Below are 25212 nucleotides of genomic sequence, written 5' to 3' on the forward strand. Positions count from 1 at the left end.
TCAGTGTGATTGAGATCTGGATGATATGTTTCATATGTTCACTCATGATATAAACACTTTCACGTGCCTAGCCTCGCAGTGGTCTCCCAGATTTAGAAGAGGACCTAGAAGCCATGCTCGTCACTTCAGTAATTTCAACTTAGCCCGCACGTAACAACACGCGCCGCTTGAGAGACGTTTTCACTTCAGCGCTAGCCTGGCGACTGGACCTGCTGTAGGAGTGGGGGAACGATAGCTCCCACCACTGCATGCGCAACCATTTCTCGCGCAGGACGCTTTCAACCAAAACGGACTATAGTTTCCCGTTGCTTTCCTCACCGAGCCAGAAGTTGCTATTACAATCAGTCTGCCAAGCCCACTGAAATGCATGCACCAACCGACCCTATGAGCAACATTTTCACACCATTCATAGCAGGGACTGGCTGCATAAGGAATGGCATTACTAGCATCGCTCATACCTCAGTCACTTTCACATTGTCAAAGTCAAGGATAAGACAGATCAATGAAAGTAACAAAATTGCTCTAGCCCATACCAGAAGACATAGTGCACTGTTAACACTAGGTCCTGCCAGCAAAGGCATATCTTAGGTTAATTCATCTACTACATATATTTAATACTTCTGCATACAAGACATGTAATAATTTTCATAAGTTTCCATGGAATTGTTCTGACCCTGTATGAACGATTGCCTTGTCCTGCGCAACTAATGAGGTGTTCGAGGGAATACAGAGAAGTACAGTATTGTCCTGTTCTGCATACCGTCGCCGTGGGAACTGCTTCAGCGACAGTTACAAAATGTGAACATTCCTTAATTTGCTTCATACTTGTTTGTGAATAGAAATTCCGACTCACGGCCTGTGGATCATCGAAAGGAGAACCCTACGTCCAAATAACCGTAGGGCAATTACAGCAATGTTAACATGGTGAACATAATTATGAAAATGACCGAATATCATACATATATATAATCCCCCCGTGGGTGGGGACGGTAGAATACATCCAGCTCCAAGGCTCTAATTTGGGAGCGTGGGTTGGCTACCACGGGGCCCTTAGCCGAGTCTTCGCATTTCTTCCACTTGTGCCAGAGTCCTCACTTTCATCTATCCTACCCGACCTCTCTTGGTCAACTCTTCTTTTCCGACCCCGACGGTATTAGAGCGTAACGAGGCCTAGGGAGTCTAATTTTCACGATCTTCGTGGTCCATTCTTTCTCTGACAGATACCTCCATTTATCGAATGGTTGGATGCCTTAAATTTTTCCCTCCGTTTAGAATTAATAGTGGATGGTCACCCAGTGGTACTTCTTAAAACAATCACCACCACCACCGGATATATACAGTAACGGTCGCTCACTGGCCCCTCCAGTTATCATCGGCCACTTGCAAATGTATTTAATTCACTATTTAATGAGCCTTTCATTTCAAAGTCGAGTTTACTACCTAATGCTCCTTTGATGTTCACAAAAATCCAGCAGGACAGTCCCTCACCTGTTTCCATCCATATATCTATCTATCTATCTATCTATCAAGTTAGGTCACTGGCAATAGTTCAGAGGAACGATGGCAGTAACGACAATGTGCTTAGAAGTTAAGCCTCCAGAGGATGGATCAACTGTCATTAGCCAGGAGGCTGGTTGGATCCTACAGTAAAAACAACTGCAAGAACTCAAATACAGTGGCAAGGGAACGTAACAACTTCCTAGATTAATAGGATTAGTATGAACTTTTGAGTGAAGTACCTGATTGAACGAGAGCAGCAACTGCACCAATTTACATAAACAAGGCAACAGAAAGGGTAGCAGCGACTATCGACGTATTTACTAGATCAGTTATCTACCAACACAAGCATTTTGACGTTAAATGCCGGCGTTACAACCTTCACGCTCAAGACGAAGAAATTCCTGTGTAACATCCCACCGTCATATGAATATTATACTGACCTACATACCAGGAATCTTTCATTTAGCTGCATTCTAAAATTGCACCACAGTTGGTCATAAGTTTTATCAACATACTCCGCACAGGAAAAAAGAAAAAAAAAAATCACTTCCGAGGAAATTACACTGGAAGGATGTACAATTCAACAGATATAGCAATACGTCAACATCAATTTCGTAGGGAGCTGAGAAACTCGATATTCACAAGAGCATTACGATGCGTGAAACACGAACGCAATAGCCATTTCATATTTTACGGTAGGTAGGCCTATGCCATTACGTTACCGCTAATTTTTTTTTATTAAACTCTTCAATGGGGTTGATCATAACACAGGCAAGCAGAAATTACCTTCCGCTGATGGACATTATCTTAGTGTCACGAGGATAAAAATAGTTCTCCGCTAATGTTTGAGCTCGCGCCAAATGCACAATAACCCCACTCTAGCTCTAACTTATTCTGAGTTGGTGACGTAAGGATGGTTCTAATCCTGGGTCCCCGCCTCCAGCGCGCACATTACCGAGAGCACAAGAGACGGGGCCAGCTTTTATAAAAATACGCTAAGTCCAAGGATGTAAATATTCGTTCATACGCTATCTCACAAAATTTGTTACCTGATGAACTGGCAGCTACACGTTCAAGACGTTCGCATCATCAACCTGTTTGCCACCCGCAAACTTCCCGTATGGTTGATGTGCAGTATCTAACATGACCATATGATAATTTACATTCGTCCTAAATATCACACAGATCTTCCGCAAACGACCAATGAACGATCACAAAGTAAAAATTCATAACATGGTATACACATTGGCTTGAGGCTGATTCTGTAGCATAGATAACAAGCAGGCAGCAATACGGCTGCGGGATCAAACCTTGGCAATGCCAATATGAGAGGTAATTAAGTTAAAATCCGTCTTGGGACAATAGTAATAGTGATTGTGATTGTTTTAAGAGGAAGTACGATTAGGCTGCGAGATTTCCACCCGGATGACCCTGGGCTGGAACTCTAACTTAAAAAATCATGTGGCGTCTGGAAGTGCATTCGATCTTAAACCCCTGACCAAAGCCAAGATCAGCCCAGGTACCTCCAGTGATCCCAGAAGAACGTTTGTAATAGCACCCATGCAACTCTCAAGATCGTTAGCAGTTCACAATATGTTAAACAGATCATTATCATAAAATTGAAGTTACTTGATGCTACAACAACGTTCTCACAAGAATTACCAATACAAGGTCTGAAAGAATCGATCACGATTCGGCATCATTTGTATATAAGATTCATAGCACCATTCCCAAGCCTCAATTTACTCAACGAGGAAACGTTCTCAATGGCGATAAAAATACCTATTGTTTTTAAAAAATGTTTAATTATCAAACAACAGAGTTTCCAGTAAGTTATGAACAGCCGAAGGTTGAAATGTAGGTAATTCAAAGCCTCTACAACCAAAAACAGTAACTTATAGTTCTCATTCCAGTACCAGTAACATGGTTAAAGGACGAATGATAAAACATGTTATCACAAACAGTCAAATTACTAGATATTTAAACGTAATATGACGAATGTTCGCTCAGTGAGTGTTAATCCTAGATACGAGTAAGCTTGAAATAACTTGTGTTAAATACCTCATGGGATCAATTATGGAGAAAGGCAGCTTCATTAAAACAAGATATCGCCATGTCATGCCATTTTATCGCATGGTGAAGGATATGTATTACGAATTTACAATTCCATAGATGTATCAATTGCACGAAGGGTTACCGCATGCACCACCACTATACATATTTTCTGTTATGGCTTTGATGTCACGTCCAGGTTCAAGGATTTCCACAGCCAAAAGTCAATTTTCAGAACACAAAAAACAACTTCGCAGACATAACAGAATGAGAGTTTTACAATCTACTTAACAAAAACAATTAACTTTTTTGAAGACTAATAAAATTTGTGCACTGTATACAGTAGCTGAATTATACAAAACTATTAACGGGTTAAAATGGCTAAAAACTAATGCATCATTTAAAAACAAAACGTAAAATTAGTTATACGAAGATCTGTTCAGTTTGATACATTACTTGTATAGGAAAAATGTACTTATCCCTTTAATCAATTTGGACAGTTAAACGAATTAAATTTTAATACGAATAAATGAAAAATCACATCCGTGGTTTACGACTACATGCCGTCGGAAACAGTTTTGTTCGTCCAGCTGGAATGTGGATACAAGTTGGCCGTTTTGTGAAATATGTTCGCAATTTTCTGGTAGGAACATGATCAAGTACGACTACTTTTAATACACGAACTCAAATTTTACATATCACCATCAGAAGATATATGAACAATCTCAGAAAGCACAAAATCTGAACTTTCTCAACAACTTTTCTATTCGTACACTTCCATTCTAGGAACTATTCCGAACACAAGAAACAATATTAGTATCGTCTGGCATAACTTTTTACCGTAACCCCTTCACATCATCTTTGCATAGAAGGTACTACTTTCTTGCATTGTTGTGGACTGGATGTTCCTACAGTGCTCTGTAATGACAATTCGGAGCTCTAATATGGATGTACTCTTGCCGTTTCTGGCCCCCGTTTTCAAAATTGGTCATAAATGTTCAATTGCATTGAAATCCGCCGACTGAAGTTTTGAATTGATTGGGAACATTCCAGATCAGCCAGGTTTTGGAAGTTTCGAAGTTTATGGTCATCTATATATTTGAAAAAATATGAAAATTAAAGTCAGTCCGGCCATTCTATCCGTTCGATTTCCTTCATTTTTTTAACTGAAAGGTATTCATGCACAGATTTGTCATGTACTATAAATCACAATTTCGGCCTTCCTCAAATTATTTGATTTTTCAATTTTTGTCTCTTTGAAGCAATCATATCTTTGGTTCTAACTTAGGTACGGAGTTAGTTTTGGCCTAAGAACACTCAGTGGATCAAGCTCTTTCATTTCAGCTCTTAACTATTCAAACTGGCGGATTCTGAGGAAAGTTGTGAGCGTACATTCAATTTGACGCCTCATTTCTTGAACATTTTTTCTATTTGAAGCAATCATCTTTCGTTCCAATTGAGGTACGCAGTTCGTTTTGGTCTAAAAACACTCAGTGGATCAAACGCTTTCTTCTGAGGTAATAAGTACTTAAATTGGTAGATTCCGAGAAAAATCATGAGTACAGTTGTGTCCATGACTAAGAATTTTGAAGTAGTGTTGGCTACTGAATGTATGATTCGAAGCAGTATCGATTCATTCAAGTGTCCGAGTGAATCGATTCACAGGAACGGCGAGCTCACGGCACACGATTCAGCTTACTCCCAGCGGACAGTGCTGAGTGGCGCACTCGCTGGACGCTGACGGGGAGACGAGCTTCCGCTGCAGCGAGACATACAGTGAGCCATTGTACACTGAAAGAATCGTATGCTATAATGGACTCTCGAACTCAGCTCATTTGAAAACAATACCCATTTGCATTCACTGTCCTCTTCTTACATGGAGGTTTAAATAATAATCGTTTTACGTCCCACTAACTACTTTTTAAGGTCTTCGGAGACGCCGAGGTGCCGGAATTTAGTCCCGCAGGAGTTCTTTTACGTGCCAGTAAATCTACCGACACGAGGCTGTCGTATTTGAGCACCTTCAAATACCACCGGACTAAGCCAGGATCGAACCTGCCAAGTTGGGGTTAGAAGGCCAGCGCCTTAACCGTCTGAGCCACTCAGCCCGGCGGTTTAAATAATAGATGGATTTATTTGCAGTGTTAAAAAGGTAGTCAAAACATAATTCTGAAGTAGCTAGCAAGTAAGTAGGCTATTAGGTTATACTATTAGTTTAATGAATCTTAGTATTATAACTTAGTTGACATTTGACAATTAAACTCGACTCTAGCCTGCCCTATGATGAGTCATGCTCATGACCACTCAAAAGTACCCGTTTCATATTGGAAAGAACGGCTCAGTATTCTCAGTTCATTTGCCATATCGTTGCACAAGACTTCAATCATAAGCGGACAGACGCAACAATTTAACCAACAGTATGTTGAATCAGAAAACCAGCGGGCTACTGTTCATCTCGGGTAGCCTATACAAAATACGGCGATTTAAAAAAATCATCAGCTGATAGAAAAATACATATTTTCAAAAATGACAGCGAGTTGTCGTGCGGTTAGTATCGCGTAGCTAAGCGCTTGCATTCGGGGGATGGTGGGTTCGAATCCCACCTTAGGCAGCTGTTAAGATGGTTTTCCATAGTTTCCCAATTTTCACCCCAAGAAATGCTGGGACTGTACTTTAATTCAGGCCATGGCTACTACCTTCCTAATCCTAACACTTCCCACCCTGCGTCGTCGGAAACCTTCGATGTATTAGTGTGACTAGCACTTTTTTCTAAGAAAGAAGTTCATAGTATGAAGACCAGATGGCAGCTGCGAGCACTGAATGCTGTTGCTGTCTTACCAGCACATACTACACAGATGCAGTAGGAGCGGTGACTAATTTGCCGTGAATCGGATCACTGGATCGATTCAGTAACGTGAACGGAATCAAATGTCCCATCAGTATTTTGAAGGACTTTTTAACAATTCGGCGCGTAGTGTTGTTCCAAGGAACGTTTAATTCAATTTCTTTGTGCGATGTATTTTCAAGTCATTTGTTGACATAATATTACATTCTATTACCAAAGCAGATCATTTGTTTTATTTCATTAACTCGAAACTTTGCAAATACATCCGTGAGGATAGTAACGAAACACCACACTTTGTACATTGCGAGCGGAGCCAGCGGGAAACTGCTAGTTATGTTGAAACAATTATCGGTACAGAATCTTTTGGACACTAACTTTCAAGTTTTTCGCCAGTATATCCTTTTATATACAGTTTTGTCCATTCTTCCTGAATGAAGTCCAGATTTCCCACTCAGAGGACAAGTAGGCCCATAGCAGAATGGAACCACCTTGATGTTTCAGTGTTGGGACAGTATTTTCTTTAGGATAGACTGAGTTAGGCTTTTTGCAAATTCTGCGGCTTCCATCCAAACCAAGAAAACTGATCATGACTCCCAAAATCCTCGACTTTTGAAACATGCTCCTAAGCGAACGTCAACTACTTCAATCTGTTTGTTGCATTAATAAAAGGTTCCTTGCATTGAACTCTTGACACGTTAGCCATTTCTCCACAAAACACGACTTAAGTCTGGTTAGAAAGTTCCTTTTGCAGACTGTTGTTCAAGAGTGAAGTTTCGGTACACTTAGGATCATGTCTAATTTAATGCAAAGCACAGATTTCATCCCTTCCACTTAATTTCCTCTTGGTTTTAGTCTCAAATTCTACCACTTGCCCTCATACTGAATTCATTGACGATTTACTGGACAGTTTGAATCTGCTTGACCAACGATCGTACTTATTTTCCCTAATGATTCCTCCTTACCAGCAAGCTCAACTACCATTTTCCCCAGGTCGTCTTAGAGCTCTCTTCTCTTCATCTCGCACCAGTGTTTCACTGCACTGTAAATAAGTAAGCTACAGGTAGGACTGGGGTATAATGGGTAGCTTGATGCTGTGAGGTACGACCAACTGAACAAAAAACTTACTGTATATTCAAATTTAGGAAGCAACCTTGCAAATACATCCGTGAGGATAGTAACGAAACACCACACTTTGTACAACTTCGAGCAAGGTAATCACATCAAATTTCAACTCACAGCACAGCGAACACGTGATGGCCTACAAAAAGGAACGAAGTCCCAGGTAATTTCGAGAGGACAAACATCGGAGGAGGGGGGGGGGGGGCGCACAAGGCTAAGCAGTCAAATGTGTTGGGTGGCACGTTTCATGATTGGCTGACGAAACATTTCAATCTTACATCAATAGCAAGACACTGACAAATCCTTTATATAAATGTCTTAATGTGTCACTATTACACTCATGGCCATAAGTTAAGGATCTTCGAGATCCACGGAAAAACATGGGATACGGTTGTGTGCCGCCCTGGCAACAATTTGAGTCGTGACACCGCGTTATTGGTAACAGGCATACAGGACAACCAGACATGGACAGTGGACGGCACTGAGCGTGTGTGGTGTCCCTCCGCCGGTGGCATACAGAATGTCAATATGGGGTGCGATGGCCTCATGGCAATACATAGAGCATTAGGAAAGTTTTGCAATACGCAAAAAACGGTTGGCTGGACACCCGTGTTATGCTGAGGGATCAAAACCGGTCTAGAAGACAGCAAGGCGCGACCTTCACACCAGTTGTTACCAAGCAGTGGGATTGAAAGCAAGTTAAGATGTCAGTGTGGTCTTAAGGTAAATATCGCGCAATTATCCGCTACAATTTTGCTCGTGGACTGTTGACCAGTGCCTGGAGGAAATTACTCCTGTGCTGAGGAAAGACTGGCCACGTGAATTTTCCGCTGGTACAAAGAGTTCCAGAGGGGAAATTACGGGGTTGAAACGATCCTCGTTCTGGGCGACCGTCTGAATCAGTGATTGAGGAAAACATTGAAGTTATGAGGAATTGTTGCAGCAAGAGAGGCGGTTGACATATCGGCAGGTAAAAGACCCTCCACATCCCTGCACCAGCTATTCATTCAATTCTACAAGACCATCTCCATGTTAGAAAGGTTTGTTCCCTTCGGGTGCCCCTTTCACTTTCGGAGGAACAAAGGACACATCGAGTGAAATGGTGCCGAAAAATGCTAAAACTGTTTGAAAATGGGACTTCGCGTAACGTCAATAGCATCGTTACAGGTGACGAAACTTGGCTTTATTATTACGATGTCCCAACAAAATCCCAGAACAAGGTGTGGCTGTTTGAAGATGAGGGTACTCCTGTGACTGTGCGAAAGTCAAGGTCAGTGAAGAAAAGGATGATTGCAGTGTTCTTCACTAAACGGGGCATCCTGATGTGGGTTGTGCTAGAAACACAAAGGACACTTACTGAGAAGTGGTACAGTGAGACTTGCCTACCTCAGGTCACCCAGGCTCTCAAACAGCTCCGTCCAATGTCACGGTTCAACACCTGGCTCTTGCATCACGACAATGCTCCAGCACATCGTGCTAATGTAACAATGGATTTTCTTGCCAGATCAGGGTTGACTGCTTGATCACCCTTCATACAGTCCTGATCTTGCCCCATGTGACTTCGCACTCTTCCCAGAAGTGAAGATGAAGCTGAAAGGGTGGCGTTTTTCATCCGACGAGGAGCTTCTGCCAGCATGGGATCAAGAGTGTGAAGTGTGGTGGAAATTATTTTGAAAAAGACTAAAGCGTTCACTCGCATTGCAAAACTTTCCTAGTTCCCTTTGTACAGAACGCACAACGGCTCCCCATGCTCTGGATCAGGTCGTCCAGCACGATTTGCAGTAACTCATCCCACTGCTGGACAAGTGCCCTCTTGAGGTAAATAATGGTCCATATGGCAGTGTTAGGGCCGTAATTCTCCGTTCTAAAGCGCTCTATGCAAATTCCATCGGATTTAAGTCCGGGCAGCGAGTTGGCCACTCTAGACGTGTGATATATTGCAGGCAGTCTTCCACCAGGCCAGCCCTGTGTGGGCGAGCATTATCGTCCATGAAATGAAACCCAGGTTCATAAACACCACGAAAACTTCTCTCAGACTGTCATAAGATGTCGTCCCTACAGGCAGCACCTCTAAGAAACATGCAGTGGAGTACGCACTCCTATAATGGTGCCGCCTCAGACGAGGACCCTGGCATCACCATACTGGACCCTTTCCACAATACTGGCATGGTTGTAACGTGTTCTAGGGGTGCCCTACATGAACAAAGGGAGAGTCTCTTCAGGCTAAACCGCGAACAGGACACTACCACGCTGTTACTCGGTACGAGGTGAATGTATCTGGCGGGTCGCCCAGCATACAGAGCTACTTCTCGAAGCCGACGATACACCTGACGGGATATACAGTATATAACAGTCTTGTTTGTACACCAACTTACTGCAACGAAGTAACGGTTAAACTTTTGTATACAATTATTTTGTTGTATTGTATTGCTCATATCGTAATAGATACACTAATAAACAATGTAGATACAAATTTCACCGTGCAACAATCTTGTTTGTACACTAACAGAAGAAAATTAAAACTTCACTCAAAAGCACTTGTTACCTCAATACCCCGATAAGTATATTCTGCCCTTGAGAACTGCCTTGCACCTTCGTTACATGGAATGAACCACTTTCACATTTTTTGACCGGTGTTACTCCATTCTTCGTTGACTATACTCAACTGCTCTAGTGATCGAGGTGTCCTTGCATGAACACTTCTTTTTAGATCGACCCACAAGTGTTCTATTGGGTTCAAGTCAGGGGATTGGACAGGAGTTCGAAATTGCGTTGGTAAGTTCCATATCAGCTACTACTAGCAAATATCAGCTGTGTACTTGGGGTCATTGTCTTGCTGAAAGATGTAGCGAGATCCAAATCCCATTTCTACTGCACTCTGACATTGTTCTTTAGAATGTTTAAATAACCATCTGTCCATGAAGCCATTGCTGATTTCGACATTCTCCACTCCACAAGACGACATGTACCTCCAAATCATAATTGATCAACCTCCATGTTTAGGTTGGCTAGCCTATTTGCAGGTTTATTGGCTGTATTTACTTTTCTACTTACGTAACTGTTTCCATCCGAGCCACAGACATATTTTGGACTCATTTGACCAATAAATTTGTTCCAGAACGTAAAATCCTTTTTTTACTCTCTAAAATTTAATTCTGGCTCGTCGATTTTCCTTAGTGACAATCGGCCTTTTTCCTGGTCGTCTACCATGATAATACCCTACGAATTGTCTGACTTGACATTTTCTTCGTACTTCTAGCATTACGCGGATCTTAGGTGCACTTAACTGTGGATTTTGTTTCACTAGTTTCACAATATAACGTTCATCCCGCTTATACAGGATCTTTTCTTTTTCTTTTCATGGAAAATGTGGTTCCTCTGTACCTCAATTTGTTCAACACATAGTGTATTGTGGAATGCGGTTTATTTATTTTGCGTCCAATTTCACGCAGAGAATCCCCTTGCAATCCGAGAGATAAAATTACATTTTTAGTTCGTCATTTAACTCTTCTCTTACCCATTATGTAACACACGGCCTGGTGCACTAACTGCAAAACTATACACACAACAGCTAACTAGGAGCTAACATATTTTACTCCTATTCTTTCAAAATGGTGCACCGAGACATTTGATCACAAGCATCACGTTCTCAACACTTATCCAAGTCTCGTGCATTGGTTTTGTACTATTTAGAAATTATGAGGACATATATGCTAAGTAGGGTGTACAAACAAGACTTATGCACTGAATGTGATCAACAAGCTGCTGCGAAGTCTCTAGACAATGCAGGTGCTGTGCTGGTCGGACGTCTTCTAGCGCTTTCCCTTCAGAAATCGCTTCCATAGCCGTGAAATGACGCTACAGACACGTTCATCTCCTAGCCCACCTGACAATGACTGTGGCCGGCCGCTAATCTCCAAATGAACATACCACGCGAAATGTTAACTGAATTTGTCTCCATGCCATCCTTCCTTACGAATCGAGTAGTGTATACGCCAATCGTACACAACACAGAACCCCTGTATCCAAGACCTCTGTCCACAGGACTGTTTTAGACACACTAATCGTCCAGCTCAGTATGGTACCAGGCTTGCCACGGGTTATAGTTATCCAGCCAGTTTTGTTCACACTTAATCGCCATGACATGATTTATCGAGGATCTGGAAGATCCCGTTAACTTATGGATTTGAGTGTATTAGACAGGAGAGCTATTCGGAACATAACTTGGCAAAATACCGAAATAATCTAATTACTTCTGCGAACGTGAAATGAGGAAATTAGCTTGATTTGTAGAACTTATAGGCAAAATATAACATTCTTTGATATTGGCACGATCACTTAAAAATAACTCACTACTGTCGGATTTTTTATTATGGACACTCGAGTTTGGGCTTTAATTACAAACGAACCAATAGGCCTATGGAAATTCGAGTTATACCAATATTTTCCTTGTTTAATTCTACATTAGCGTATATAAGATGCATTGTTTCCGACGTTCATTAAATATTTTTTAATTGTGGTTGTAATAAATATTGCCCGGGTTTTTGGCTTCTTCTCTAGGAACCGCTCACTTAAGAATATGTACAAGGAAAACGACTTGTCTGATTCTAATGAAATTTTTATATGTTATAACCACATGTATTTGTAGTGTAATACTCAAGTTACAATTTTTTTCAACGACCCTGAGGAAAGTTCTTATCATTTTTCTAAAGCAACTCTTTCTCAGCCCAGGATAAAGGTACAGCAGCAAACTTGGGCTTATTTTGAAGCACGCAGTCATGGTTATCAGAAACTACAACAACTGTAACCGTACAGTGTGGTACCGAATTTATGAAGAGTAATATTCAAAGGAAGTTTTGTGTACGCCGGACCGTGCGATTAACAGCAGGCCGGGTGGTGAAATTGGGTGCAGTGTTGCCGCGTTCAGTAGTTATCACGCGCGCAACGAACACAGCTTTTCGTTTACTTTCAACCTTTAATTTTATTTCTTCTTATAAATTCCACTTCCCATCACCTTTTCTCATAAGGGCTTTGGACATTCAACGGCAGGTTTATAAATGTTTAACTCCCTAATTTAGAAATATCACACTGTACAATTTTTACAAGAGTTATTTGTATTTTTATTTACATATATTTACGGTATTTAAATATATCAATTTTCTCCGTCTGAAAAATCACTGCGTTCCGAAGAATCGGTGCTGCTGTCATTCATGTTGATTATGACTGACTCGAAATAAGGGACATTTGCAGAGAGTCCATCTTTTTCCCAGTAGTGGTCCTTCAATTTTTTTTAGCGTGTTTAATACATTGTTTCCAGAGTTCAGGGGTCACGGTACGTAAGGCTTCTCGGCATAAAGCGTAAATTGTTTCCATACCTCTACCATTTTCTAATGTGTTAGCCATATTTGTTTTTGCTTTTTTCCCTTTTACGTAAGCCCAAATGAGCTCGATTGGATTAAGCTCGCAATGGGCCACTGGTAACCAAATAATCTGTACATCTGGTCGAAGTCGTTTAGGCAGTTGTTCCAGCTTCTTTACCGGCGTTTGAAACTAAGGCCTGGCAAGGACAATCAGCTCTGATTTAGTTAATTTGTTATAATCGTCAACTCCAGGTGGTAGTGAAATATTCTTTGACGTTATCCAATGTATAATTTCACGTTTCAGCCATGACATGTTCGGGTTTTAATATGAAGGATCGGCCCTCGTATGATATGGAGCTTGAACAGCCGAACTTTGAGGCAATAAACTCAGGACTTTCATGAACCATTCTTCATAATGAGTCGAGTTCATCTCATTCTGGTAATCACCACTACTTTTCTTGCCAATAAAACAAAGTTCTGCACCGTCAAGAAAGCGTTCTTCAATTCCGATGTGTAAAATTATGACCTGGATGACGTATTTCCATCATTCTCCTTTGAAGCGGCTCCTACTCTCTTCACGGACGACAGCGATAATCCAAGACAATCTGCCACCTTCTGGTACACAGGGAACCTCTTGTCCCCTACTTTTCCCCCTCACATTGAAAGAAAAAATAGCACTCAAAATCACTGCGAACCGGGTGAGTTGGCCATGCGTTTACAAACGCGCAGCTGTGAGCTCGCATCCGGGAGATAGTGGGTTCGAACCCCACTGAGGGCAGCCCTGAAAATGGTTTTCCGTGGTTTCCCATTTTCACACCAGGCAAATGCTGGGGCTGTAGCTTAATTAAGGCCACGGCCGCTTCCTTCCCATTCATCGGCTTTTCCTCTCCCATCTATGCCGGTGCGACGTAAAGCAAATAACAAAAAAAATCATTGCAAGTTCACCCTCTGATAACGGCGGCCTCGGAGGCATCTTGAAGTGACGTGGTCAACATGCAGAACATAGGAAAACTGAAAATAACTTCCGGACAAACCAAGATCACAGGCATTCCGTTTCACAACTGCCCGGGGCGAGTGTACTGTGTTCGTTGCGCGCGTGATTACTACTGAACGCGGCAACACTGCGCCCGATATCACCACCCGGCCTGCTGTTAATCGCACGGTCCGGCGTGGACAAAACCTCCCTTCAATATTACTCTTCATAAATTCGGTACCACACTGTACGGTTACAGTTGTTGTAGTTTCTGATAACCATGACTGCGTGCTTCAAAATAAGCCCAAGTTTGCTGCTGTACCTTTATCCTGGGCTGAGAAAGAGTTGCTTTAGAAAAATGATAAGAACTTTTTTCAGGGTCGTTGAAAAAAATTGTAACTTGAGTATTACACTACAAATACATGTGGTTATAACATATAAAAATTTCATTAGAATCAGACAAGTCGTTTTCCTTGTACATATTCCTAAGTGAGCGCTTCGTAGAGAAGAAGCCAAAAACCCGGGCAATATTTATTACAACCACAATTAAAAAATATTTAATGAACGTCGAAAACAATGCGTCTTATATGCGCTAATGTAGAATTAAACAAGGAAAATATTGGTATAACTCGAATTTCCATAGGCCTATTGATTCGTTTGTAATTAAAACCTAAACTCGAGTGTCCATAATAAAAAATCCGACAGTAAGTGAAGTACGGAACGGGAACCACCCGAGTCCAAAAATACAATTTTCATATAGCAATATTTCAGAGGACTGTTCATAAATTGGTACGTACACTGTAACCATTTGGCAAGTTCTAGTAAAACGTAAACTAACCTTCCGAATGAACAATCAAGGTCCATTCGTAAGGAGAAAATATATTCAGGGACAATTTATTAGTTACACATTCACCTTTAAACACAAATAGACAATCATTGCATTAATTCGAAACAGATTCAGCTATGAATTTTCAGTGTGACCACAACAGAACCGACCTAATATCCACTATTCGGAACTGCCTCATTTCGAGTCTATTCTATTTCTGCTCAAAGGGCGTCCTCATTCGACTAATACAAGCACAATCATTACTTGCTCTGAAGATACACAAATGCGAGTGCTATATTTGATAAATTTTTGTCTCCTTCATGGTGTTAGATTTTCATTCATGTGTGCTTATTTTATTCTTCAGTTCTGGTAGTTCTTTTACAAAGAAAAGCAGTTTTCTCTCTGTATACAAGTTGAATAAGAATCGTAGCTATCCAAAAATATTAACATGGCATTATGAAGAAACTGAAACCCATGAGAAAAAAGCGACTTGTTTGATATACGAGAGGACAAAAGTTATGAAAATGTTGCTATTGTAGCAAACCCTGCTACCGAAATATAACCCAAGTTAAGTGCATTGGAGGGGCGTGCTTCATGACGCTGAACAATCTACTTTAAGACGTCACTCGGAAGTGTTCAGGTTCGGAAATAAAATATTCGGAACTCCTATCTTATACATACTCAAAACTGATTCCAAATGAAATAGTTCAAATCATAGTAGTTAATAGTGTACATATACCGTAGCTTTCTACTAGGAAGTGGCGAGGAGCAAAGGAGCAACGCTATAGAAGTATATAGTAAATCTACGAAACCTGTGACAAATATAGGCCTATTGATGGCAAAATTACGAAATACGAGGAGACGTGGGTCTGATCACCGCACAAAACACCAGATCAGACCATTTTCTTGCTGGGGGTAAGATAATCAAAGGACATTCTAAAGAAAACAGAACAATAACTACAGAGATATTATCACGGGACACAAAAAGAGAAAGCATCGGAAAGTCTGCTTTACAGGCCTATACATGCTTAAGCCACCTATCAACAAATGAATTTAAGACGTTCGAAGCTACGATGATTTAGATTGTAGATGTTCTCTCCAGCCGATACATCCTATTTTAATACTGGAAGTGTATATAAGATTAACATTCCAAGGACAATGCAAATAGGAAAGGCGCTTATCTCCGCCCAGGTTCTATGCCGAGAAGACTAAGACTGTACACTGACTCCCATGCACAGTGCAACGTCATACGTAGCTTCGTCTACGTCACTGATCACGTGATTGAAGCAATGAGCCACATCCTTTTCTTCCTTACAACAGCCAACGCACGGAGCAGCCGGCATTTGCCTAGCGCCCTAGGAACGCACCTGCATTGCCACAACGTCGCCGACCTAGAAATATACAGCCTATCGGTCATCGAGACACTTCAACATCCTGTGACAGAGTATTCGATATTCCAGAGGTAGCTAAACTAAGAACGCACTGGGGATTAAACACTATCGCCGGGCTGAGTGGCTCAGGCGATTGAGGCGCCGGCCTTATGACCCCAACTTGGCAGGTTCGATCCTATCTCAGTCTGGTGGTATTTGAAGGTGCTCAAATACGTCAGCCTCGTGTCTGTAGATTTACCGACACGTAAAAGAACTATGGGACTAAGTTCCGGCACCTCGGCGCCACCGAAAACCGTAAAAGTAGTGGGACGTAAAGCAATGAACAGTGTATTTATGAATTGGTTCTCTAAAGAATGGACCGTCAGTTTCTTGCATCACAACGACATGCATATAGCGGCTCGCAATGAGACGAACATACTTTGATGGAGGCATCCATAAGAAATGCCCATGCTATTTAATAGATATTACCCTCGCAACAGTTTTCCAATAACCATCCCATTTCAGTATCGTATAAGGCCACGATCAGGCAAGCATGTTTTCCATGACTTGATATAGTAATCATAGCTACTGGACCTCCAGGTACACGTGGAGTCCAAACCACACCGATGTGATTTCATTTCAAAAATCCTACGTGAAAAAAACGGGATTCGAATCGCGGTTGCTTTTGTGAGAAGCAATTAAAGCTACTTGGTCGTCATGCCCTTAAGGACATCAAGCTAATATAAAAACTAAGTGCCAACAAGTTTGTAAGTAGTATGCAATGACATACACAGCCTTGGCAGAGAAGGAACTAAGCATCTCGCAATTCTCACGCAGACGAAGCTGGGACTGCAGAGGCAAGCTGTAGTCTAATAGTTACTCCCCCTCCCATTTCCGTGTATTTGTGCAGGCTTCCTGGGTGGGTTGAGAGTGGACCAGTTCGTACGTGCTTTAAAGAGATCCGAGACACCACCCTAGAGTGGCATCTTGTAAGTGCCGAAGCAACAAGTAGCCATAGCATACCCAGGTAGCAACTAAAACTAGGGGGGAGTAACGCACAGATGCAAAATTCAGAGCCAAAAAGAATCTTAAAATTCAGACGACAGGGTGTAAGAACTGGGTAAAGTTCTTTTAAAAGAACAAACAATCCAGACTGAACAGTCTAAAATACAGATAGATACCGTTGGGATTTTGCAACCTTGCCCAAACATACGGAGAGTCAACACAGCACCACGAAGGCATTCCACTCAAAATAACAGCAAGTTGAAATTTACGGTAGCATATACTACGTTCAACTGCACAAAGAATAGAGGATTGTTACCTAGTTGCACCTTATCTTAAAACAATCACCACTACAACAAAGGCTTAGAATAACTATTGATTCCACAATATATCTTCCATAATGCTTCAATCAAAGAAAATTAGTTTTCTACACAACCTCTTTCTAACAAATGCATTGTAATCCAGATTTTCAATATCGCAATCCCTATATTTACATGATACCGCAAATAAGTAGCAGACAGCTACACAAGAGGTCAACAACGGCAAATCTCAAAGGTCCAAAAATGTTAACTTTTCACACTTTTTTGTATGGCATGAAAATGCTACTACTTTACTCAAGCGCATTTAGACCAAACAGTTTGTTACAAGACATCTCTATGAGCATTACAGGTTAACTTATCACAACCCCCACCCATTCTCGCAAGTCTCTGGTAAGACATTCCATTATAAACAGATTTTTTTAGTGTGTGCTTTGGGCAGAAGTCCTTTATCAACAGGCTCTATATCAGTGGGTATAAAAATCCTCAAACGTGAGAATAAGACCTATCCATCCTCTCACTATTGTAATGCAGTTAAGTGTAAGGCCATCTAATAAGAACTTGTGGTGACAATCATTACAGAATCAAGTCTATATGATCTGATGCTGTGGTTAACCGGTTCAAGACCCGATGGTGAGAAAAAAAAATCAGATTGTCAGCCAGCAGGGTAGGAGAGGTGGCGATATACCACTAGATTAGTCTTTAAATTGAGTGAGGATATATGACTCGACACCATTTTGGTGTCCAGACACTACAGACCCTCCCCTCCCCCATGGGTGTCAAATAGAAATACCTGCACCAGGCGAGCAGAACATGTCCTAGGGCACTTCTGGCACCAAGGTGTACAGTACCGTAAATTTAACAAGTGGGATAGAAAAAGGAAATGGGGTGCAATTCCAGCTACTCTTCCATGAACTGAACATCCTGCACAACAGTGTCAAAAAGAACGTACCTAGTCAAATTACTTCATGCGCAGTTCCAAAACCACTCTAGTCTACAAATTGATGCTCAGTGAATAGGTATGTAATGGCACAACCATAACAGAACTATCAACCAGTTAAAAATTTTGCACTTCTGCAGATAAGAAAATAAATACTGGGGACTGGTACAAGGTAAGATTACCTTCCCTTTATATGCTTGGGAAATCTACTTCATGCATCATTCACAATAAATCATTTTTCAAGCTCAGTGTATTAGGCATGTAATGGGACCGGCACAGTTTAAACACTTCAATTTAGCTTCAACTCAGAAGTGAGGAACCTATCTGACCGTTTAGGTTGCAGTGAGCAAATCGAAAGGAAAAAAGAAATCTTAGTGTTATGCTTGACAGAGGCTCTTCAGACGAGCACATTGTCATGGAAAACATTAAAAGTGTTACTCTACTTCAGTCTAACACGTGACAGCATACATTACATTCTTTTTTTTACTAAGCTCACGAACCTCAACATGGCAAATGGCACACTTATTACTTCAGAAATAGGTATTGCAAGTAATTTAGGGCAACAATTTATTTTCCTGGAGTGAAATAACTTTAGTTTCAGAATGAGTTGTGCTGGACGATATTTATACTTAACCTCTATACACTGAATGCATCCACCTGCCATTTCACTTGTTTGCATTAGTAATCATTCTCAGAACGTCTTATTACCTCCAAGTCGTGAACAAGGAACCCAGAAAGAGGAGCCCATTGCTTTCTTGCAAAATATCACCACTCCAGGATCAGTGTACTACCTTTCGAACACTTCAACACCCCTCACTATATCACCTGAATGTTTTGAAATTACCCATTTGATCCACATTCATAAACCCTCACTTGAGATATCCTTTTAGGTGTCTTCCCAACAGACATCACATCAGTCTTGGAAATACAATACTGAATATTGTACTTTAACATTTCTTGAAATTAATGAAATTGACAAATCACTTTATAAGATTATACCAATGATGATTGTTACACAATTTACTGTAAAATTCAAAGAGATATGGAATGCTTACATAAAATAACAAAGAGGTATTATTTTAACCTTCAATCAACTGTTACACACTCAGACAAAAGTAATGAAATAAGAGTACTAATCATATAACGATATACATTGTTTAACGGCTGGTGAATTAAGTACAGCAATTGTGCACACATCCTTTGTTGCTCGGAGCAAGGCAAACTGAACTGGGGCATGACAGGTACCTTAATGACTGAGCATTTCAATACCAAAGATGCACAGGCTTTGGAATATTCTTCAATCTAAGGTATCACATGTGGACCTAGAACATCTGCTAGAACAAATGCTAGACAATGGTCTTTTCTCGAATCATTTACATTTAAAGTAGACAACTATCATTGTATATTTTAAGTACTGACAGGGCAAACCCAATAACCCCTGCAGTACTATAATCTAAACTAGTTAGCATGTTGTGAACTGTTACTGGTGCTGCTTAATGGTGTCTTAAGGATGGATCTAAAGGCTCAGTCAATGGACTGACTGCAGGACTTTGAAATACAGATGTATCGCAGAATGTTCCAAGGTCCCATGGGTAGGCATGAAAAATGGAGGAAACCAGCGTATTTGGTCATGTCTTTTGAAATGCCAAATACAGGCTGATACAACTGATCAAAGAAGCTAAGATAAAAGGGAAATGAATAGAATGTCATCCTCAGCATAGAACTCCTTACAGTTGACATGATACAAGCCTCATATGAGAAGCGCAAAACAGGAAAACTGACTCTCTGATAATAGTCAATATTCTGCAAACTGTTTGAGCCAGAAGACAATGCTTGAAATAACAGGCATTCATTACAGTCCATAGGATTTTGGAGCAGAAATCTTACTCGTGTTCCGGTTACTGCCATGTCAAAGGATACAGCACCTTGCCTGGCCTCGTAAGATTACACGAATCATAGAGGACGTGAAATCCATAGCATGATCAGGCAAGTCCCAGTTACAGCCGTTTCAAGCTGCTTCAAGTACGAACTGGCCATAGGAGCCTATGGATTCCAGTGGTCAACAAGACAAAACACATAGGTTTCATACAGGTGTTAGGGAGATTCTTATGGAATGGATCAAATTCACAGATCTGCCTAGACCAGTCGAAAATGCCGACCACTGGTCAGTTGCTTGGTGACCATTTGCATACCTTCAGAGTCTTTACATACCCTCACAATCAGTTATTCCAGCAGGATCCTGTTCATTTTATACTATTAAATGGCTAGTCACTACAACCCAAGGCCCAATTAACCAGAATGTAATCTATTCAAAGAGCAATTAAGGAGGCAGCCAAACTGTCAGAAATGAGATTGCATTTGCACCTCCATACTTTGTCTACATTATATTGTAGAGAAAAAGTTCAGGGAAAGGAAATGACACTAGAACAATTGTATATAGGCCTACTCATTACTTAAAAAACTTTAAATTTGATACCAGTAAGGAAACATTATTTTCAAGCACTGAGATAGTGTCCCACTCCCCATACACAAGGCTTCTGTATGAATTATCAACAAGATAACATTATCAAGGCATTTCTCATTCTTATCTCCCAGATAAGATAGACCTGGTAACAATTTCTGTGAAGAGGCAGAATGCTCATTTACTAATTCTAAATTGTACAGAACTCTATAGAGACTTACTTCAAAATCAAACATTCCTGACAATTTACTTCAAAGAAAACATTATCAATCCTCAACACTTAAACTGAATTCCTCCTCAGGATTGTAAATTTTCAGTACCTACTACATCAGGCTACACAGCTTACAGCATTTCACAGGCATCTGTTTATTTACCCAAGATAGGAGGGAGCAGAGAAGTTAACAAGCACTATAAAATGAATACTATGTCATATTTACTGACCATCCCAGCAAAATTCAAGCCAATCAAGTTCTCAGTCTTGCAGTCATTTGGGGTGTTACGATCCCCCTCCCCCCCCCCCCTCACTCAAATGATTAAGCTAATTAGAAACATTCATCTTCATTATCAACCATTATGTCTTTCAGCATTTAGTCTGCAACCTCTAAAAGAATGCAGCATCTCCTCAATCCTCTATTTGTAAGTAGCCTTGAACAAGTAAAAAAGAGGGATATTTTAAACATCTAACCATTAAGAAGAGTTATGAACAAAATAGTATTTTCATTGGAAAGAAAAAGGCAGCCATTAAACATTCCTCATCAAGCCTCAATTTTTTGTAGGTATACAGTATTTCATATTTAGTCTCTTGCTTTTCCTGGAAAATAATTAAATATATGTGTGTAGGGCTCAAGAGTTATGTAGGCTGCAAAGGCAACTGAGTATTACAGCAGAAAATAAGCAAAGTCTTAAGCTGCTTTCCAGTACTCACTATAGCATAACATTCCCATCACTTTGTATTATCTCAGCAATGCCCAGTAGAACAGACAGAAAAATTCTTCCTGTAAAGTTAATTTGCTGAAAAGGTGAACAACCCAATCTTGCAGTAGAATTCCGATAGTCCGGCACATTCGGGACCAGCCCGGTGCCAGATTACCAACAATGCCGGACTATCAGGCGGTACCTCTTACTACGATATGGGTTAAGGCGTTCAGCGAAAACAGCTGTAACACGGAGTTTTTCCGTAAAATGTTGATCAGCCGAATCATTAGTTTAATAACACACTCTTTTCAAACGTATTGTTTCTTATTGCCATTCCATAATAACGCTGGAGTTCATCGATGTTTTTATCTGTAAGTCTTCCTTTAACATTTAGAGTCCTTCCACCTACAACTTTTCTTTTCCTTCTGTCCGCTTCAATTTTTGAAGGCATGGTCCCATCCATTTTTTAATGTGGCCCATACATTCAATTTCTGGAATCTTTTTTTAATCATATGGTTGGCTTTCCAGTACTCAGTATCGCACACAGCCTTCTAGGCTGAATATTTCCAGAGATACTGTAGAGGTATTTAAGTAAGTCAATGCATAACAAATGGATTGTATCAGATACATTTGCACCATTAACTTTGAAATAATAAAAAATACACTTAAATTGGTTTTGACAAATAATGCATCAAATTGTTCATGAGAGATCATTATTAAGAGATAACATTTTTAAAATCCTGGAATGGAGCCGGGCCATCGGGCGTTCCGGACTGTTGGATGCCAGACTAATGGAATTCTACTGTAGGTACAAGTGTCAAGTGCAGGTCTTGTAGTGAAGAGCACAAATGGCCTACTGAAGATAATAGCACACTGTATCGAGATGTGAAAAGGAAGCAGGTAATTGTTACAAAATGTTGGGGCATGAGAACGCTAACCACTTTGTGAAACATTTATCACTGCCAACATAGGGAGTACATTGCCAGGTTCAGAAATCCGTGACATCGCCAAACAATCTGTAGATCAGAAGCGTATGCAGAATGCTGGATTCACCAATTCAGGAGGAAGGAAATGCTCGCTTCAGAAAGTCAATCCACAAAACTGGGTAGAGACTATGGAGGGCCGTGTTAACCTCAACACGGAAGGTTAGGGAACCTCAGAAGTTTTATTTTAGAGTAGAGAATTCCTGTTACCTCATCGATGTGGAAAGTTAAAATGCATTAATTCCTCTGCCCAATCGATAATTTCCTTTGCTGAAGCATTCTTGTTTGACGAACTTCAGTATTAAAAAATGTATGAGTGAGGAAGATCTCCAATTGTATGGGCACGGTAAACATTCACTGAACCCCCACCACCTAAGTCCATTGCTTGGAGGATGGGACCTCCTTTCTCATTTTGTTAGTGCTGTAATGTATTTCCCCTGAAGACAATCACCACCTTCGCCATTTACAGGTAAGTAGTCTTTCCTGTTAGTGATTACATACGCAACCTTCCTAACAGTTCCCTCTTCCATCACAAGAAACCCTAGTGTCCAAGACAAGTTTCTTTTTTCAGCGAGTGCCAGTGACAACCCAGTTCCGTGTTTATATTTACTACATTTGAATGAAAGGCCCTCCACCTGCAAACCTTGGTTTAATCAGCAGCATTAAGTGTATGTTTACTAATCTCGAACAAATACCTGACCACGACCAGGATTCCTTTTGAAGTAATTCTCACTGCAAGGGTTCATAAGACATTTTCAGTTAACTCCACCCTCTGAAGATTGCTGTCTTGGAGGACATTTAAATCAATCTGGAGTAACTCAAAATAACTCCTTGATGTTTTTCAAAGTCAGACCATAATTGAAAAGAATTGCCAACATAGCCTGTAAGTCCTTCACCTTGAAAAATATCCTTACTAGTTCTTAGATCCTGGCATTTGGTATTTCTGGCAATTTATTTTATTCCAGCTAAAGAGACTGAACTTTAACTACTCTAGAGAAAATCAGAACAGTCCTTATGTGACTAGCCCTGAAAATACAGAAAAGTCCAGAAAAATGTAGACACTGATAGTCACTATTAATAGAACAAAATGACAAACCCGTTAATTTTTGCACTGGGGGAAGGTTTTGTGCATTCGAAGTGACCCCATAAGCAGCCAAACAATGATGTAGCGTAAGCCCGCATTTAACGGATGAAATTAATCCATAGAGCAATGCAATTTTATATTTGACTAGCTGATGTACCCGTGCTTCGTTACGGAATTCTACACTGTATACAGAATTGTAGGTTAGGTAGAGTACACGTTGTGAGCAAGACTGTATTAAATTGCATAGCTCATAACGTTACCCTAGAAATGTGACAAATCACCAAACGTATTTTCTCATAAAGACTGCGTTAGAAAATTTTCATTTTAATGGTAGGCCTGCTTACCTACCATCAGTCACAATCAGGTTGGGGAATTGCATTATAATGGCAGAATCACTCTCCACGTGCCGTTTTACATCCTCAGAAAGACTGTTTTAGTGGTTTTCCCAACTGAAATTAACATAGGTCATTACAATGACCTCAGTAGGAATGGCTCGAGTAAAAGCAATGATTTCACATGAAATACTGGATCAAATGAAAATCCACTCATTTTGTCACTTTCAATGAACAGTACTACGCTGCCGATCTAACAGTCCAAAGTTCCAGACCTGGAATGACCAGGCCGCAGACAGCGATGAACCATGAACACTCTTAAGTCTTTTTTTATGACGGGGTGGGGGTGCGGGGTCGAATAATGGAGTCCCAGGCCATAAACTATGCCCTTTATCCTAATCTGTTTCCTAGAAGTACCCTACGAGTCGGAAAATCTCAATTCACTGCACTGGCGGTGGAAAAATCTGACTTGGAAGCAATTATTTCCTCCAAGCCAGAGGAGAAACCCCATCTGCACTGCTAATTTTGAATGAAATGAATGTAGAATTTAATAAAAGTGAAGTGGGAGAAGCTCTCTTTAAGAAACGGCTCTTTTCAGAGTTAAATTTTGAGTTATTTAGTGAATTGTGTTGCTATAATTTGGAACATGCCTCAGTTGTAATTCTTGACCAGGTCATGCTGCTACTACTACTAGTGACCCTCTGCCTTAAGAGTGCACACTGCTCATTCAAACCAGCGCATCAGAGTAGGGATCGAATAGCTGGAATACTATGATGAACCAGTGTGTTACGCACCAGCAGTATCAGAAAATGTATGAACCAGAGAAATAACATGCTACAGAAGAAAGTTTTCTAACTCCCCAGCCATTTCCCGCCAAAAATCAGTCAGGCTATTATACTCAGTACGCATCAGTAATCCCATCTATCGGAATTGAGCGGCAGCATAAGAGACAAAGAACATCACCACAAACAATGGTCAATGTAATGTTATTTATGCGCTTTCAATATTGTAGGCCTTCACATTTAGTTTCCTTCCGACTGAAATACCACTCTTATAGTTGATACAGTAAAATTGAACAAAAACAAACTGTCGGAATTTGTATTCTGAAGAACTTTTGTTATGTAGGACATATA

The 25212-nt window shown here is 40.6% G+C and overlaps 1 protein-coding gene across 3 annotated transcripts in view; it reads right to left on the reverse strand.

Annotated features, from left to right (window-relative positions):
- The window catches only part of 14-3-3zeta (tyrosine 3-monooxygenase/tryptophan 5-monooxygenase activation protein zeta), a 200880-nt gene that overhangs the window by 71580 nt on the left and 104088 nt on the right, over positions 1 to 25212 (reverse strand). The window lies entirely within an intron of this gene.

Source organism: Anabrus simplex, chromosome 10, assembly GCF_040414725.1.
Source record: "Anabrus simplex isolate iqAnaSimp1 chromosome 10, ASM4041472v1, whole genome shotgun sequence".
Lineage (NCBI taxonomy): Eukaryota > Metazoa > Arthropoda > Insecta > Orthoptera > Tettigoniidae > Anabrus > Anabrus simplex.